Consider the following 17,514-nt stretch of genomic DNA (forward strand, 5'->3'; position numbering starts at 1 on the left):
ACTCTAAGCAAAATTTAATTTGTGTATTGGGCTTTTGCAGTGGTTTAGCACCCAGTGCTTTACACAGCCATGTAAGGTGACCAGACAGCAAGTATGAAAAACCGGGACAGGGCATGGGGCGTAATAGAAGCCTATATAAGAAAAAGACCCAAAAATCAGAACTATTCCTATATAACTGGGACATCTGGTCACCTTTACAGCCATGTGGGCAACATCTCTTCAGTTCCTGGCTCCAACTTTTTGTATCCTAGCAAGGTGGTGGGAGTTGCAGAGGTAACTCATTCACCCTGTAGGGTTCTGTTGGCCAACAATTCCTTTTTAAGCCTCAGTTCAGGAAGGCACTTGAGTTTTAATGGGACAATTCACATGCTAAAAATTAGGCACTTGCTTAAATGCATTGTTGATTTGGGGTCTTAAAGAGCAACTTTGACCGCTTCCAAAGGGAATCCTGTGTATCTGGGGAAATGCAGAGCCTTAAGGTTGTGGTTATGGAAAAACACAGGAAAAACATGGAACCAAAACAAAAAATCTTACTATGGCTTATTTTCAGAAGCATTGTTGAAGTCAACAGAAAGTGCAGATACTCAGCACATCTGAAAATTAAAGCCTCTGATGTATATCTTTGGATGAATTTTGTCTTGGGTTTAATTTTAAAATGAATATAGTACAGGTAGATATTTTTAAAAAATTATGATAAAAAAAAAATTTGCAGCAATATTACATTCCAGTAAGGAAACATAAAATGTACGGTAAAGTTAGTATTGTCATTAAATTAATGTCTTTTCCTTAGAGACTTTCTCAACTTGAAATCTACTGAATTTCAAAATATGAGTTAAAAGTACTATCTAGCACTACACCTCCACATAGTCTTCCTGTCAATTGTTGTGGTTTTACAATCACTATTTATTTATTTATTTATTTAATTTAAAATTCTTCTCCCATGAAAGACCCACACAAACACAGTAAAACTGGCTGACAAATTGACCACACAAGGTTGTACATAAAGTGCTGTCAAGTGCACTGTTAATGAGATGACTGTCTGTCCTTGTTTCTGTAAGGTACACAGACCCTGAATCAATGTTGAAACTCACTCCTTGCTTGAAGTTGATTTATTACTAACACAAAAGACAATAACATAACTAACTAATATAAATAGCAGCCTCCTTGAGTATGGTCATTCCTACACTTCCCCTCCAAGGCCTTCTCTGTCTTACATTCCCAGTTTTCTCCTTAGATATTCCTTCTTCCATATCTTGTGTGAAATGTTAAGAAGCTGTCCTTGCTATAATGTGCTATTCAAGGGACTTTAATAGTGAATGTTTTTCTAGATGATATACTCTAGTACAAACAGGAATTAATTCAGAGAAGTTCTGTGGCCTGTGTAATGCAGGGGGTCAGACTAGATGACCACAATGGTCCCTTCTGGCCTTGGAATCTCTCAATCTGTGACACCATCAAGTTTTAAAAAATGCTTTGTCACAGTTAATGTAAAGATGCTTAGTCTGTAATATGGTAACAAACTGTTAAACAGAGAGGTTTGATGATTGTATTACTGAGTAATGTTTCTGTAAACGAAGTATCAGAGGGGTAGCCCTGTTAGTCTGGATCTGTAAAAGCAGCAAAGAATCCTGTGGCACCTTATAGACTAACAGACGTACTGGAGCAAGAGCTAGAAGAGGGCCTCATCCTCCCTGACTGAACTAACGTTGTTATCTCTAGCCTGCTTCTTGCTTGCATATATATACCTGCCCCTGGAAATTTCCACTACATGCATCTGACGAAGTGGGTATTTACCCACGAAAGCTCATGCTCCAATATGTCTGTAAACAAAAGCTCACTGTTGTAACGATTACTGTTTTGTTTCTGATCTTTACTGGCAAGGATTTGTAAACTTACTGAAACTTCCAAAATAAATAAATAGTTTAAAAACACCCCACAGGCTTTGCTTTGAAATTTTTTACCTGCTATTGTTACAAGTAATGCCTGGGGTTAGTAAAACTAAAAGAAATTTAAAATATACCATTTTGTTTTCACTCTTTCAGTTTGCTTACTCTGATAGGTTGTCAGAGCTCTTTTCTTGATCAGCCCTGTTAACAGAGGTTGGAACCTGGGGAAAAAAGCTTTTGAAGTTGGTTTAAATCACCATTGTGTATTGTCCACATGAAAAACTACAATAGAATGTGAATGAACAAACCTATGCTAGATGAGATGTATAATAAATTTGGAGTGAGGAGATGATTCATCTCACTTGCTTAATAATGAGAAGATGTTTATTTTCTTTATTCTCAACATATAGTTTTGATGCCAGTAGAGGGGAAAGATTATCTATATCACTTTAAAATGTTGAAAATAACTTTTCATACACAGAGAGAGGCTGGCTTGAAAAGAAATATTTTTTCAGTTATCTTAAACAATTTTTAAAAGCACATTTTATATATAATTTAATATGGCTGCTCTGTAGAGTTGTTTTGACATTATTTCTCCACCATCTCAGTCATCCTTTGGCAGTTGCCTTGTGAGAAGGGGGTTGGCAGCCAGGTGGAAGAAGAGATGAGAGGAAAGAAAATTCAATGTCAAGTGTGGCAGAACTATCAAGGTCAAACATACCAGACCAATCTATGTATGTATAAAGGAACAGACAGTGTGCTTTATGTTGTTTGGGAAGAAGTCAGTTATACGGTACCAGGAATATGGCTTTATAAATACTTCAGTTTATTTTTTTCCCCCTTGTACACAGAAAAATGTAGAATATGGCACCAAGTAGCTTTGGTATCAAAATCTCTCATCACTGCAATTACTTTTAATGGCTGAATGAGTAGTTGCTTTTGAGACTGTTATTAACTTTTATCTTGTTTCAGGCTAGTCATTTACCTATTGCATTTTTAATTCATTTCAGAACAGTCAAGCATCACATATCGCAACTGACATCTGCATTAAAGACTGTGCAAAATTCTCTCTCCTTAAGCCTTGAAACAAACCAAAATGGAAAACTGATTTTAAAAGGTGAGCCCTTTTTTCTTAATCTGATTTTTTTCCCCAGTCTGTCTCTTCATTTGTTCTTTTGGATGTTTCTCTATAGTGCTGAACATTTTGGGTAAGCAACCATAAAAATAAATTGTCCCCAAATTGTTTGCCCCCTTAATGAAAATGAATATAAATTTGGTGACTTGGTATCTTTCTTGGTAAAGTATGTAAGTATCTGTACTTGGTGCCTATATCTATAGACATCTACACTTGCAGGTTTTAAAGAGCATTAACATTGTTAGTCTTCTGTGAACTTTATTCCATCTCAGTAAAGTATTTTCATTGGACTTGCATGAACAGAAAAATGAAATATATAAACATAACTGTGGGTAAAGCCCCAGAGGACTGCATGTATTCTAACTGTAGAGCCAGATTAGAGAGAAGATTGGTTTGGCCTGGAGGAGTGGGGGCAGGGAGATCAGCAGAGAAAAGGAGCACAGAAAAAGCATGGGGGAAGAGCTGCAGCATCTTGGAAGGAAAATTGGAATAGCCTAGAGGAGCTTTGAGAGTGAAAGAACTGCTCTCTCCACAGCTTCCTTATGATGAAAGCTGCAGAAAAACAGGACCTTTTGGATCTCATACACACGTTGAAGATAAATCAGCCTCTAGCATTTCTACCGTATGGAAGGCAATTGGTATGATGGTGAAATGTGGCCCAGTTTGATTTACATCAACATATTTTTTCTCTTACTTGTAAAACTTATCCCAACCTTTAAAACACTGGCAATTGCACTCCTGCAAAAAAAATTAGTATATAATTTAGCGGAAATGAAAGAATGACTTTCGAATGCATATTACTCATTATGCAGACCCACGTACTTCCTATCTAGACATAAAAAAGAGAGAGAAATTGTATTTCCCAGTGTTAATTTAATGGAGGCAATAGAAGATTATATGACATAGAATCTGGCCTTTTAGCATTAGCACACAACTGGCCTGACAAGCCATAATAGGAGAAGGAAACTTTGTGGGGTTTTTTAGAGGTTTCTATGCTGCTATAAAACTGTAGTTATTCTGTAAAATAACTCTCAGCACTTGCTTTTAGTGCACCTCTGAAAAATCAAGGGCATTTAATTTTGTAGCATATTGTAGCTGTAACCAATAGAACATCAAAATTAGATATATACTGTGCTTATATTGCACCTTCTAGATTTCCCTGTGTCAGCTGAGCTTGATTTATCAAACCCAGTGTTTTGCAGTCTCTGGAACATTTTTATACCAGTGATTTTCTTCCTCCAGTTGGTTATCAGGTTTAGTATACTCTGTTGACTGCAAAAGTAACTGCTTATCAATAGGTATGTTAATGTGTATTTTTAAGAGTTAATTTGTTTCTTTTAAATAAAGAGAGTGCCTGCAATGGCAAGTACATTGCATTTTAGTGCATGTGGTAGAAATGAAGTATCAGTGCTGTTGGCAATATTTCTGTCCTTGATTATATGCACACAGGACAATTATTAAAGGAAGGACTTGAAACCATGATGCCACTGTCCTTTTCCTGGCTGTGCCAATGACTTTTCTCAGTTCAACTCTATATGCCTCTGTTTTACCCTTCTGTAAAACAGCTATAATACTTACTTGAAGGGATTATGAGAATTAATGCTTTGACTCTCCCAAGTAAAAGCTGCTGAATGAAAGAGCAATACATTGTTCAATAATTCATTAATTAATTGCTTAAATTTTTGGCATCAGCCGTAGTGCAAATTGAAATCTAAAAGTCTCTTCCCGTGTGTGTGCACGTTATATTAAATGAAGCCTATATTATAGATAGCATTGTCTCAGACCGTTATAAGACCTATTTTCAGTTGCTTATAACTTTACCAAACTTCAACCATTTGTGCTGAAGTTTTCCATTCTGGGTGTCTGCCTGAGGTGTGGGGTTTTTTTGTTTGTTTGTTTTGCAAAACTGCAGCCATTTCTCACAATGAAGCTAAAAAAATATATATTTTGCCTGAGTTTAAAAAAAAGATATTCTTACAGCTGTTCTACTGAGAAGTTGTAGCAGTCCATTCTTTGGAGCAATGACTTGAAATGTGGTATTTGGGGAGCGTGAGTTGGTGTTACAAATGTGCCTTTTGCTCTTCTTGTGAAAATCTACCATATTTGGCCAACTTGAGTCTCTGAAAATCTCATTTCACACATGCTCAGTAGACACTTCTTAGAATTTGGTGGCTAGATTCTATCTGCACTGGGCATTCTTCAGTTCCCTCAAAACTGGACAGAGCATGTGCATGGAGCAATAAAGCATGCCTCAACCCCAGGCATAGGTGCTGGAACTGAGGGTGCTGCTGCACTCCCTGGCTTGAAGTGGTTTCCACCATGATACAAGGCTTACAGTTTGGTTCAGTGGCTTTCAAAACTCCCACTAAGAGCTGTCATGGCACCAGGTACAGTAATGTATAGCAGCAGGAAGACTGTCTCCTGTGTTCTCAGTTTTCCCACTTCTGGCACTGAATAGGAAAAGGAGGAAGCCTGGCTGGAACACAGAGGGGCGAGGAGCCAGTCCTGGGGGACTGGTGAGGGAGAGACTGACAAGAGGTCAGGAATGGGGTATGGAGGAGGGGAGGGTGGAATCTGACTAGGTTGAGTAGCCAAAGGGGAGGGAGTGGCGTGAAGGGATGGGGTGGGGAAACGGGACTAGGATGCGGAGCGGGCAGGCAGAACTGTGATGAGAAAACGGGAGAAGGGAATGTGAGATAGAGTTGAGGGTAGGGACTGGGATGAGGAGCTGGGGATGGTCACAGTGGAGACTGGAATAAAGACAGTCTGGAAGACCCAGGGGCAAACTTTTCCACTGGGCATCTCAGTACTATTGTTGGTGTTAAATTGAGTGGAATAATTTTCCTCTTTAACGATTGATAGAGGTTAGCATTTGGAATTAAATATTGTTTGCTTTAGAAACACAATCAAGGGCTAGGTATAAAGGGATCTATATGTATAGATGAGCATTGCCCTCTTTAATATCATAGCCCTCTGCCTATGCACTAGAAGCACAAGCAAGGCCTCTTGGAGTGTGGACAAAAGACTACTTCATTAGAAACTGACAGTATAGAATGCCACAGGGGAGGCCTTTCTATATGGCAAAATATTTGGGGAATTGGGTGCGGAGCAGAAAGAGAGGACAAACAGCCATAGGCACTGACTCCATGGGTGGAGCATGCTCAGAGAAGAAATGGTGGGTGCTGAGCACCCACTGGCAGCCCCCTTATCGGAATCCCTCCCCCAGTGCCTCCTGCCTGCCAGCGGGCCCCACCAATCAGCCTCCCCACATTTCCTGGGGGGGGCTGTTTTGTGGCATGTGGGAGGCTCTGCGGAAGAGGAGTGAGGATGTGGCGCACTTGGGGGGAGAGGGCGGAACGTGGCTGAAAAAGGCAGGCTGGTGACGGGAAGAGGTGGGGTGGGGTGGGACCTTCGGGGAAGGGGTGGAGTGGGGGTAGGGCCTGGGGCAAAGCTGGGAAAGTTGGTGCCTGTGCAAGCAACAGATACATTCGCAATAAATGCATCTGAGGAAGTGGGTATTCACCCATGAAAGCTCATGCTCCAAAACGTCTGTTAGTCTATAAGGTGCCACAGGATTCTTTGCTGCATTCGCAATAAAAATAGTGTATCAGATCATGAGAGAAGGAATTGAAAGATAATGTAAGAAAGTAACAAATGGAACTCTAACAGAGGATGATAATTCTCATGAAAATAGCATTAAAGTAACCAAAATGTTATGGGGACGCCACTGATTGATTGCACAACACACAATGGGGTCTTGGTCCATCACTGGGGCTCCTAGGTGCTATGGTAATGCAAACAATAAGTAATAATCTAATGCACAGGGCTTAAATCGACTTGTGATATGAGAGAGGGTCATAACTGAACTGATATGATCCCATCATGAATTAGTCATTTTTAAAAAGGCTCACATTTTTCAAAGGTTTATAAAAGCCTTCTAGCATATGGTTGCTTTGGATAGGAGTTTGTTTTCTGGGCCAAAACAAAATGGAGGGAGGTGTAATGGGTTGAATCACAGAAACCCCCTTGGGAACTGCCAACTGATGTGCCAAGACTGCTTATGCTCCTGCTTTCTTTCCCTGCCAGCTGGGACTCCAGCACCCTGTCTTGTTGAGCCAGAAGCACCAGTCTGCTCCAACACAGACCCAGGGTCTGAACCACATGCCCCAAAGCTGCAGACTTAACTGAAAGCAGCTAACAGAAGTGTTCCTGTCTTTAACGCTCAGATGCCCAACTCCCAATGGGGTCTAAACCCCAAATAAATCCGTTTTACCCTGTATAAAGCTTATGCAGGGTAAACTCCTAAATTGTTCGCCCTCTATAACACTGATAGAGGTATGCACAGCTGTTCCCCATCCCCACCCCCCAGCTATTAATACATACTCTGGGTTAAATAATAAGTAAAAAGTGATTTTTTTTTAAATACAGAAAGTAGGATTTAAGTGGTTCCAAATAGTAACAGATAGAACAAAGTGAATTATTAAGTAAAATAAAATAAAGGTCTAAGCCTAATTCAGTAATAAAACTGAATACAGATAAAATCTCACCCTCAGAGATATTTCAATAAGTTTTTCACAGACTGGATGCCTTTCTAGTCTGGGCACAATCCTTTCCCCTGGAACAGCCCTTGTTCCAGCTCAGGTAGTAGCTAGGGGATTTCTCATGACTGCAGCCTCCTTTGTTTTGTTTGTCCTTTTATATGGCTTTGGCACAAGGCTGGAGTCTTGTCTCTCTGGGTGCCCCCCCCCCCCTTCTAAATGGAAAAGCACCAGGTTAAAGATGGATTCCAGTTCAGATGACATGATCACACGTCACTTTAAGACTTCATTGCCCACTTGCCAGCACACAGGTATACAGGAAGACTTACAAGTAAAACAGATAAAGGATAAATGGACACAAATCAGATATTAGGAATGGCAATATACAAAAACCTGTAGGAGAACACTTCAACCTCCCTGGCCACACAATAGCAGATCTTAAAGTGGCCATCCTACAGCAAAAAAACTTCAGGACCAGACTCCAAAGAGAAACTGCTGAGCTTCAGTTCATCTGCAAATTTAACACCATCAGCTCAGGATTAAACAGAGACTGTGAATGGCTAGCCAGCTACAAAACCAGTTTCTCCTCCCTTGGTTTTCACACCTCAGCTGCTAGAAGAGGGCCTCATCCTCTCTGATTTAACTAACCTCATTATCTCTAGCCTGCTTCTTGCCTGCATATATATACTTGCCCCTGGAAACTTCCGCTACATGCATCTGACGCAGTGGGTATTCATCCAGGAAAGCTCATGCTCCAAAACGTCTGTTAGTCTATAAGGTGCCACAGGACTCTTTGCTGCTTTAACAGATCCAGACTAACACAGCTACCCCTCTGATAAGTAAAACATAGCCATCTATAGACAATTGTCCTGGTTAATGGGAGCCATCGAGATTCCAAACCACCATTAATGACCCACACTTTGCATAATTACGATAGGCCCTCAGAGTTATATTTCATATTTCTAATTTCAGATACAAGAGTGATACATTTATACAAATAGGATGACCACCCTCTGTTGATTATAAGCTTTGTAATGATACCTTACAAGAGAACTTTGCTTGAAGCGTATTCCAGTTACATTATATTCATACTCATTAGCATATTTTCAGAAAATCATATAGAGTGCAACATCACAGGAGATAACACATATCTTGATGTGACAAATGTGGGGAATTTTGGTAACATTTTTATGATTCATATCTGCACCTCCATTTCCTTCTGTGCTTTGTAGTGCTATGCACTGAGAGTAAAGAGAAAGGACCAGGTGTTTTACTCAGATAGTCACCTGGGTGGACACCAGAATAATAAAGTGAATAGAGCCTACATATGTGAATGGAGGATCTGGAAGAGGCAATGGAAACTCCAATGGCCAAGACATTTACACCTAAGGACCAACAGCCAAGTGGAAAAAGATCCCCCACACCTCTCTGCAGGGGTTCAGATCAAAGGCCCTGAGCTGGAGAACAAAGGAGGAAGGTGTCAGATGTTTGGGATAAGAGCACAGTACACAGGCTGCTTGGTGTCACTGCAGATACTTCCTCAGAGCACTGCACTCTGGTATTATAGGAACAGGTCTTCTGCAGGAGTGTCTTGGCTGGACTTGCTGCAGGAAGTCATGGAGAGAAACAAGAATTTCTGGCACCCGAAAACCCAGTTTCAGACAGAGCTGTGGAAGCTGCGGGCCGCCTGCCCCATGGAGCTGTGTGGATCCTTGGGTTCTAGTTCACCAAAGGGATACTCTTAGGAGACTGGTGACAGGACATGGCATAGACCGGACCCTGTGAATCTGTGACACTTGAGAAAAGCACTACAACTTGAAATCTTGTGTAGTGAAAGAGCAAGGAGAGAGATATTTTAACTGCTCACTAATGAGGGGAATATGAATAAATTTGAAACTGGAAAGGCCTCATAGCAGAAGAGAAGAAAAGTGTTTAGGAAGATTAGTGGGGGAGAGTCTACAGGAAACTGATTATTACATATGTGGAGGGAGCTGAGTCATTCTTACCCTCAGTTTCTCTGTGAGGATGGATATTACTGTAATTTCTCCTTCTCTTAATTTCTTCCTCTCACTGTTAGAGCCAATATTGGACATCTGATATGGTTTGATCATGCTCCAGTCTTACTCTTTCTAACCAATTGGGCCTGTGGAAAAAGGGCAAAAGGCCTAGAGGACAAATAATCACCAATTAAGAGATGGCATAGAAGAAGAAACCTAGGTTATTTTACTAATGACGCTAATATGGAGGTTGTAGTTTATACTGTAATGAGGGAGAATCTCATAAGTAGAGCCTGAAGTTTAAATCACAGAAAAAGAAAAGTGTAGATGTCTAGATGAAATAAAGATAATGGAAGAACAATGAAAAGAAACACGTTTTAAAGAAATCTTGAAAAAGCTCAGAGCTCTCAGGGGCTAACTGAACATGATACTTTTTGGAAAAAAATAGTGAGCAGATTTTATTATGGCTTCAGCAACATTTCTATGAACAGAGAAACAAATCTCATGTGTTCCTAGCATGCAAGTTTGGATTAGGGGGCAGAGGAAGGACAATATTTTGACCATTAGAAGAAAAGCACTTGAATTGTTTCAAAAATTCTATTCTCAGCTCTACACATGTGAAAATACAGCCTCAAAGCAAAACATCAGGGAATAAAACTTTAAAGCAAAAATGCCCAGACACGCAAACAATATAAAGGAAGAGACCTAATAAGAATGAGGATATTCAAAAGGTGATTAAGAGTCTTTCTGAAAGCGTGAATCCCTGTCCCCAATCTGCATGATAAGGCGTGCTGCAGTCTTCTAGCTAGTTATACTTGGAAGAGGAGACCGCTTTTTACAGCTGTCACTCTGTATCCAGAAGCAGTGAGGAGTTCTAGAAGACTTCTATGCAATGCACCCATTTGACACTTTTAAAAGAAGATTCCTTTGATGGTGGGTGAGATGATAGCTGGATTACTTTAATTTAGGCTCTCAAACTACCAAATTTATGCCTCTTGTTCAAAATCCTACTTGAAATTCCTCAGGAAAATGACAGGACTACATAAGTGAGTATGGATATTTGTTCTTAAATGGATGGCTTGATTGTTAAATGTATGTATTTATCTATTTTCCCCTTACTTTATTTGAAAAGTTTTTGTAAATAAATTTTAGGTAGATGTGTGTGTATGTGAATGTTTAGTGACAGTAGTGCCAAGAGACCCCCAACTTAGTTTTGAGAATCTACTGTGCTAGGCATTTACAAACACAGTCCCTAACCTGAATAGCTTACAATCTAAAAAGACAAGACTGAGTGTGAAGAACGTGGGAGTATTCTATATTATTTTTTGTTGCATGTGTACCTCTGTCTTTTTGATTAACATCAGATGTGTTCTACATGGGTACAAAGAGTAAACAGTCCTGGGCAGTCGGTTCTCTGCAGGTAGGCAAATAAGCATCAGCAATTGATTTAGTAGTATTAATGGGCAATATAGTGAATCCACAGCCAGAAATCTATCTCTGACCCCTCCAGTGAGATGCATAAACCAAATCATCTAGGTTCAAGGGTCCTAGGAAAATAGAATTTTGAAATGAATTAAAAAGTCAGCTAGTGAACTCAGAGGGATAGATGCTGACTGATGGTCAGACAGACCGAGGCAGATGCTGCGGGGGTACAGGCTGCCTTGCTCAACTCCAATGCTGTACCATTCGGAGACAAATGGGACTTACCTAAACGTTACTTTACCTGGCAAGGGGTGCCCACAGAGAGACTGAGTGAGGAGTCTAAGGTACTGCTCACTCTGGCACCGTAACATTGGGAAAGGAAACGGACACAGAGGTAAAGTGAGACTACTTAAATGAGTAATCTCACACTGATGGGAATACAGGCTATGCTGTATTCCGTTGGAATAAGATTATTAATAATGATGAAAGCATTAACTCCAGCGTATATCTGATTCAAGTAGACTTCTTTAATTCAGTCTTAACAAGTATTCGAACTGCTGTATAAATAATGAAAAGAGAAATCTGTGCCATTGCTGAAGAGCAGATGTCAGTCCTACAGTAAACTGAAATGTACTAATGTTAGTAATATAAAGTTATGTTGACATGGAAGTGCTGATTTGGTTATTTGTGCATTTATTAAAAAAAAAAAAAAGGCCACCATACCTTTCTCTCTCCATCTCTTTATTCCCTTAATCTATATCTGCAAGGTTGTTCTATGTCTGGGGTACCATTATATGAACTCTAGTTATCTTTTCTTTTCATTTGCAACTCCTTCTCAATCTGTTGTTACTTTCTTCTACATATTCTGGCGAAGGTTTTCAAAAATTGATTCTAGTGGGGGCTTGTTTACACTTACTGGGGAATTGAGCGGTGATCGATGTGTTGGCTTTCGATTTAGTGGGTCTAGTGAAGACCCACTAAATCGACCACAAATTGCTCTCCCGTTGACTCCTGAACTCCACCGGATCGAGAAGAGTAGGGGGAGTCGAAGGGACCCTGCGGTAAGTAGATCTAAGCAACATTGACTTGAATTACGCTATTCACATAACTCAAATTGCCTAGCTTAGATCAAATTTCCCCTGTAGTGTATTTCCCTGTATTCAGTTTCCCCTGTAGTGTAGACATTTTGGATGTCCAAATGGAGACACCTTAAAGGAGCCTGTTATTTATTTAAAAACAAAGCCCTCCTCCTGCTGATCGTCTGGGAATTAGCTCTTTTCCAGCTTTAGAGCACTCTTTGTTGCCTCTATGTCCCTCCCAGATCCCGGTACGCCTTTACCTTGGAGTTCTGCCCCAGAAGTGCCCCCACACTCTTGGTCTCCCCTTCCAGGGGAATCCCCAGCCTCTACAACCACCTTTCCTCAGTGGCTACTGCCAGTCATCATCTTGCCTGCGCTCACTGGGGCAGACTGCAGTCTGTAATCCACTCATCATTGGCAAGGGGGTTGGACCAGTTGCCTCTGCCTATCCCCGAGCTGCACCTCTGCAGCCCCAGTACCTCTTTAGGCCTTGCACAAGGCTTCAGCCTGGGGAGTTGCCAGGCTGGAGCTCCCCAGCTCCTTTTGCCCTTCCTCAGCATTGCTCTGCTTCAGGTACTCTATTCCCAGGCAGCCAGGTCATTCTCTCTCTCTCTAAGGCTGGAGAAAGACTGCCTCAGCTCCTAGCTCACAGACCTTTTATAGGGTCCACTGTGGCCTGATTGGGTATGGCCCCGGCTGTGACTGCTTCCCCAATCAGTCTAGCTTTTTCCACCAGAGCAAGGTAACTGCCCCACTACAGATGGGTATTCAGAATCACCTTGGGTGTATTTCTAAGATCCAAAGGGGGAAAAAGTCAAAGAAAGTAACATGACTTAAAGTGGTGTGCAGCAGAATATACGTTGCCTTCTGTAATTATAAAACTTGCAGCAATCACGTTTTCCCGTCAGATCAGATATTAAGCAAGAATTTGTCTGGGGCCTTTATTGAAGCTTCAGTGGGGTGGAAATTTCTTGTTAATATCTTCCTCCTTATATTATTTTTTAAAGTGAGAAAATATCTTTAATTTAACAGTTTGAATAATTTGTACGCTAAAGTTTTCAAAAGAATGAGCTAAGAAGCTTTCAGGAACATAGAAGTTAGATTTTAATAAATCTTGGAAAACTGTGGAAATTCCACTAAACTGGAAGAAACTATAAAGTAACTGGTGGTAAAATTTTGGAAATGACAAAGATTATTAGTGGTAAATACTGATGAGGTTGGGTTGCCTAAACAGAATGATTTGGATGACTTGGTAAAGTGGATGCTGTCAGTGATGCAGCCAGATACAGGATTATACATTTAGGAATTTTAAAAAATGAAGGCCATTTTACAAGATGGGGAAATTCTATCCTGTAAAAGTAACTCTCAAAATAATGTAGGAGTCAGGCTGAATCACCAGCTGAATACGATCTCCTAGATTGATGCTAAAGCTTGGTCCAATAGGTCCAATGTGATCATTGGACATGTGAATAATACTTTTCTGTCCAGCATTGGTAAGACCACTACTGGAATATTGTGTCCAGTTTTGGTGTCATTACTTTAAAAAGGATGTTGAAAAACTAGAGAAGGTTTAGAAAAGAGATTCAAGAACGATTAGGGATCTGGAAAGTACATCTTGTAATGAGACTAGAGGAGCTAAATCTATTCATTTATTAAATTGCAAGTTAAATGGCATCATCACAGATAACCTGACAGGGAAAAGACAACTAATACTATAGGGCATTTTTAATGTAGCAAACAAAGGCACAACAAGATCCAATGGCTAGAAGTAGAACCTACAAAATTCAAATGAGAAATAAGGTGTACATTTTTAAATTATGGTAAATAACCACGGGAACTAATTTGTCAGGGGATGTGATGAATTCTCCATCTCTTGAAGGCTTTCAATCAAGATTAGGGCTAGGATTTTCAGAGATTCCAAAGCCAGAAGGGACTACTGTGATCCTTTAGTTTGACCTTATGTATAACACAGGCCACAGATCTTCCCCCAGATAATTCCTAGAGCAGATCTAGAGCAGAAAACAGCCAGTCATGATTTTTAAAATTGTCAGTGTTGGAGAATCCACTGCAACCCTTGCTAAATTGTTCCAATGGTTAATTATCCTCACGTTACAAAATTGTTCCTTATTTCCAGTCTGAATTTGTCTAGCTTCAACTTCCAGCCATTGAATCGTGTTATACCTTTCTTTGGTAGATTGAAGAGACCATTATTAAATATTTATTTCCTCATGTAGATACCCATAGACTGTCAACCCTTAACCTTCTTCGTTAATCTAAATAGGCATCAGGTATGTTTTCTAATCTTTTAATTATTCTTGTTGCTCTTCTTTGAACCCTTTCCAGTTTATCAACATCATCTTGATGTATGGACACCAGAACTGGACACAGTGCCAAATAGAGAGGTAAAACAATCTCTCTATGCCTACTAGATATTCCCTTGTTTATGCATCCCAAGATTACATGTTGTGGCCAAGAGTGCTAAAAACATTGGAAGCTCATGTTCAGCTGATTGTCCACCATTATCCCCAAATCTTTTCCAGAGTCACTGCTTCCCAGGATAGATTCCTCCATCGTTCAAGTATGGTCTACAGTCTTTGTTCCTAGACATATACATTTACATTTAAATGTATTAAAACACAAACTGTTTGCTTGTGCCCAGTTTATCAAACAATGTAACTTGCTCTGTATTAGTGACTTGTCCTCTTTATTTACCAACCCCCCAATCTGTATACTTACCAGTTACAATGTTGTTGTCTTCCAAGTCATTGATAAAAATATTGAATAGCATAGGGCTAAGAACCAATCCCTGGGGAACCATGCTAGAAACACTCTGTGATGTTAGTCATCCATGTTAGTCTGGTTTGCAAAAGACACCATTCTTTCAGTTGGAATTAAATTGAATTAGTGGCAATATGGACATAATACATGTACGATCAGCCAAGAGTAGCACAAATAGCTGTCCCACTGCTAACATGCGCTCCATCTGCTACCCATTTTGTTTAGAATCATAGAATATTATGGATGGAAGAGACCACAGGAGGTCATATAGTCCACCCCCCTGCTCAAAGCAGGACCAGCACCAGCTAAATCATCCCAGCCAAGGCTTTGTCAAGCTGGGCCTTAAATACCTCTAAGGATGGAGATTCCCTAGGTAAACACATTCCAGTGCTTCATCACTTTCCTAGTGAAATAGTGTTTCCTAATATCCAACCTAGACCTCCCCCACTGCAATTTGAGACCATTGCTTCTTGTTCTGTCATCTGCCCCCCCGAGAACAGCCTTGCTCCATCCTCTTTGGAACCTCACTTCAGGTAGTTGAAGGCTGCTATCAAATCCTCCCTCACTCTTCTCTTCTGCAAACTAAATAAGCCCAGTTCCCTCAGCCTGTCCTCGTAAGTCATGTGCCCCAGCCCCCTAATCATTTTTGTTGCCAACTGCTGGACTCTCTCCAATTTGTCCACATCCTTTCCAAAACTGGGCAAAATACTCCAGGTGTGGCCTCACCAGTGCAGAATAGAGGGGAATAATCTCTTCCCTCAATCTGCAGGCAGTGCCTCTACTAATACAGCCCAATATGCAGAGCTGGCTCCAGCCCACAGCACGCCAAGCGCATGCTTGGGGCGGCATGCCACAGGGGGCGCTCTGCGGGTTGCCGGGAGGGCGGCAGGCGGCTCCAGTGGACCTCCTGCAGGCATGGTGGAGCATCCGCAGGCACGCCTGCGGGAGGTCCACCAGAGCCGCGGGACCACTGGAGCCCCCGCAGGGAAGCCTGCGGGAGGTCCACTGGAGCCGCGGGACCGGCGAGCGGTAGAGCGCCCCCGGGGGGCGTGCCGCCGTGCTTGGGGTGGCGAAATTGCTAGAGCCGGCCCTGCCAATATGCCATTGTCTTTCTTGGCAATGAGGGCACACTGCTGAGTCATATCCAGGTCCCTTTCTGCAGAACTGCTGCTTAGCCTGTCAGTCCCCAGCCTGTAGCAGATTTTTCTGGATTCTGATGTCCCGGGATCAGAATGGCAAGAAGTGTCCATTTTGTTAAATAGTTCTGATAGTCCCACATAGGTCCTGTTTGCAAGCTATTTTCAGTGTGTAGATCATTTCTCGGACATGCAACTGAGTAAAGGTGGCCAGAGAAAATGAAGTAGAGATCATACGCTGAATTTCATACATGGGAGGACCTCTTGAATCTGGTTTAGATTTGGCAATGGTGAAGCTTCTGACTTTTGTGAGAGCTATGGAACTCTGAATTTTCACTAAAAGCCTGTCTATAAACGTAGAGCAATAATCTGAAATGAATAATAAAAAAAGTCTTTTGGTCTTATCCTGAGAGAATTCTTCAGCACAAACTCAGAAACAGGCTATACGTTAACAATATGGAAACAGAACAGAAAATAGGATAATGTGGTAGTACACGATATACTTTCAAATTCTATGTCTTGCCATTCCTACACAATTCTAAAAGGGTGTTTATTAAAATATATATACGAACGTGCTTTTGTGAGCCCAGTCTTTTAAATTTATAATATAAATAAATTGTATATTTTATACTTCTGATTCCCTGTCTGATCTATTGCAGATATTTTGGAACCCAATTATACAAGACATCTGTTTGACAACTAAGATCTAATTGTAGATTGTTGAAGTAATATCAGTGCTATAGAGAGGTTATTTGTCATCTTCAAGAACCATACATCATTATCAGAATAAAAATTTATACTGACGAGATTACTGCAGTTCTCATTGTGATTGTGTAGCTGCTCTGCATGGACCATCAAGTCCAACAAGGAGTTGCAGCAATATATATTTGAGGCAAATTGCTACTGACAACTACTCTATATTCTTTGAAAAGTGTATAAAAGTTGGAGTTATGAGCAACCACTGAAAGGATGTTTAGGCCATATGATGCAGCTATGACTGCAAAACAAATAATTTAGTTAATATGATTAAAAAAACGTTATGACTAGGGCTGTCAATTAATCACAGTTAACTCGTGATTAACTCAAAAAAATTGTGATAAAAATTGATGCAATTAATCACAGTTTTAATAGCACTGTTAAACAATAGAATACCAATTGAAATGTTTTAAATATTTTGGATGTTTTTCAACATTTTCATATATATATTGTATTCTGTATTGTAACTGAAATCAAAGTGTATATTATTTTTTATTACAAATATTTGCACTGTAAAAATGATAAAAGAAATAGTATTTTTCAATTCACCTCATACAAATACTGTGGTGCAATCTTTGTCATGAAAGTGCAACTTACAAATGTAGATTTTGTTTGTTACATAACTGCACTCAAAAACAAAAGAATGTAAAACTTCAGAGCCTACAAGTCCACTCAGTCCTACTTCCTCTTGTTCGTCTTAGTGGTGGGCTGAACAAATTTGTTTACATTTACAGGAGATAATGCTGCCCTCTTCTTATTTACAATGTCACCCGAAGGTGAGAACAAG

At 40.4% G+C, this 17,514-nt stretch overlaps 1 protein-coding gene across 2 annotated transcripts in view; it reads left to right on the forward strand.

Moving 5' to 3' along the window:
* Window positions 1-17,514, forward strand: part of DLGAP1 (DLG associated protein 1) — a 679,455-nt gene that overhangs the window by 244,460 nt on the left and 417,481 nt on the right. For both annotated transcript variants that reach the window (XM_030552824.1, XM_030552825.1), the window contains exon 2: window positions 2,897-3,003. The gene's annotated coding sequence lies outside the window, so the exon portion shown is untranslated. The remainder of the gene's footprint in view (window positions 1-2,896; window positions 3,004-17,514) is intronic.

This window comes from Gopherus evgoodei, chromosome 2, assembly GCF_007399415.2.
Source record: "Gopherus evgoodei ecotype Sinaloan lineage chromosome 2, rGopEvg1_v1.p, whole genome shotgun sequence".
Taxonomy (NCBI): Eukaryota; Metazoa; Chordata; order Testudines; family Testudinidae; genus Gopherus; species Gopherus evgoodei.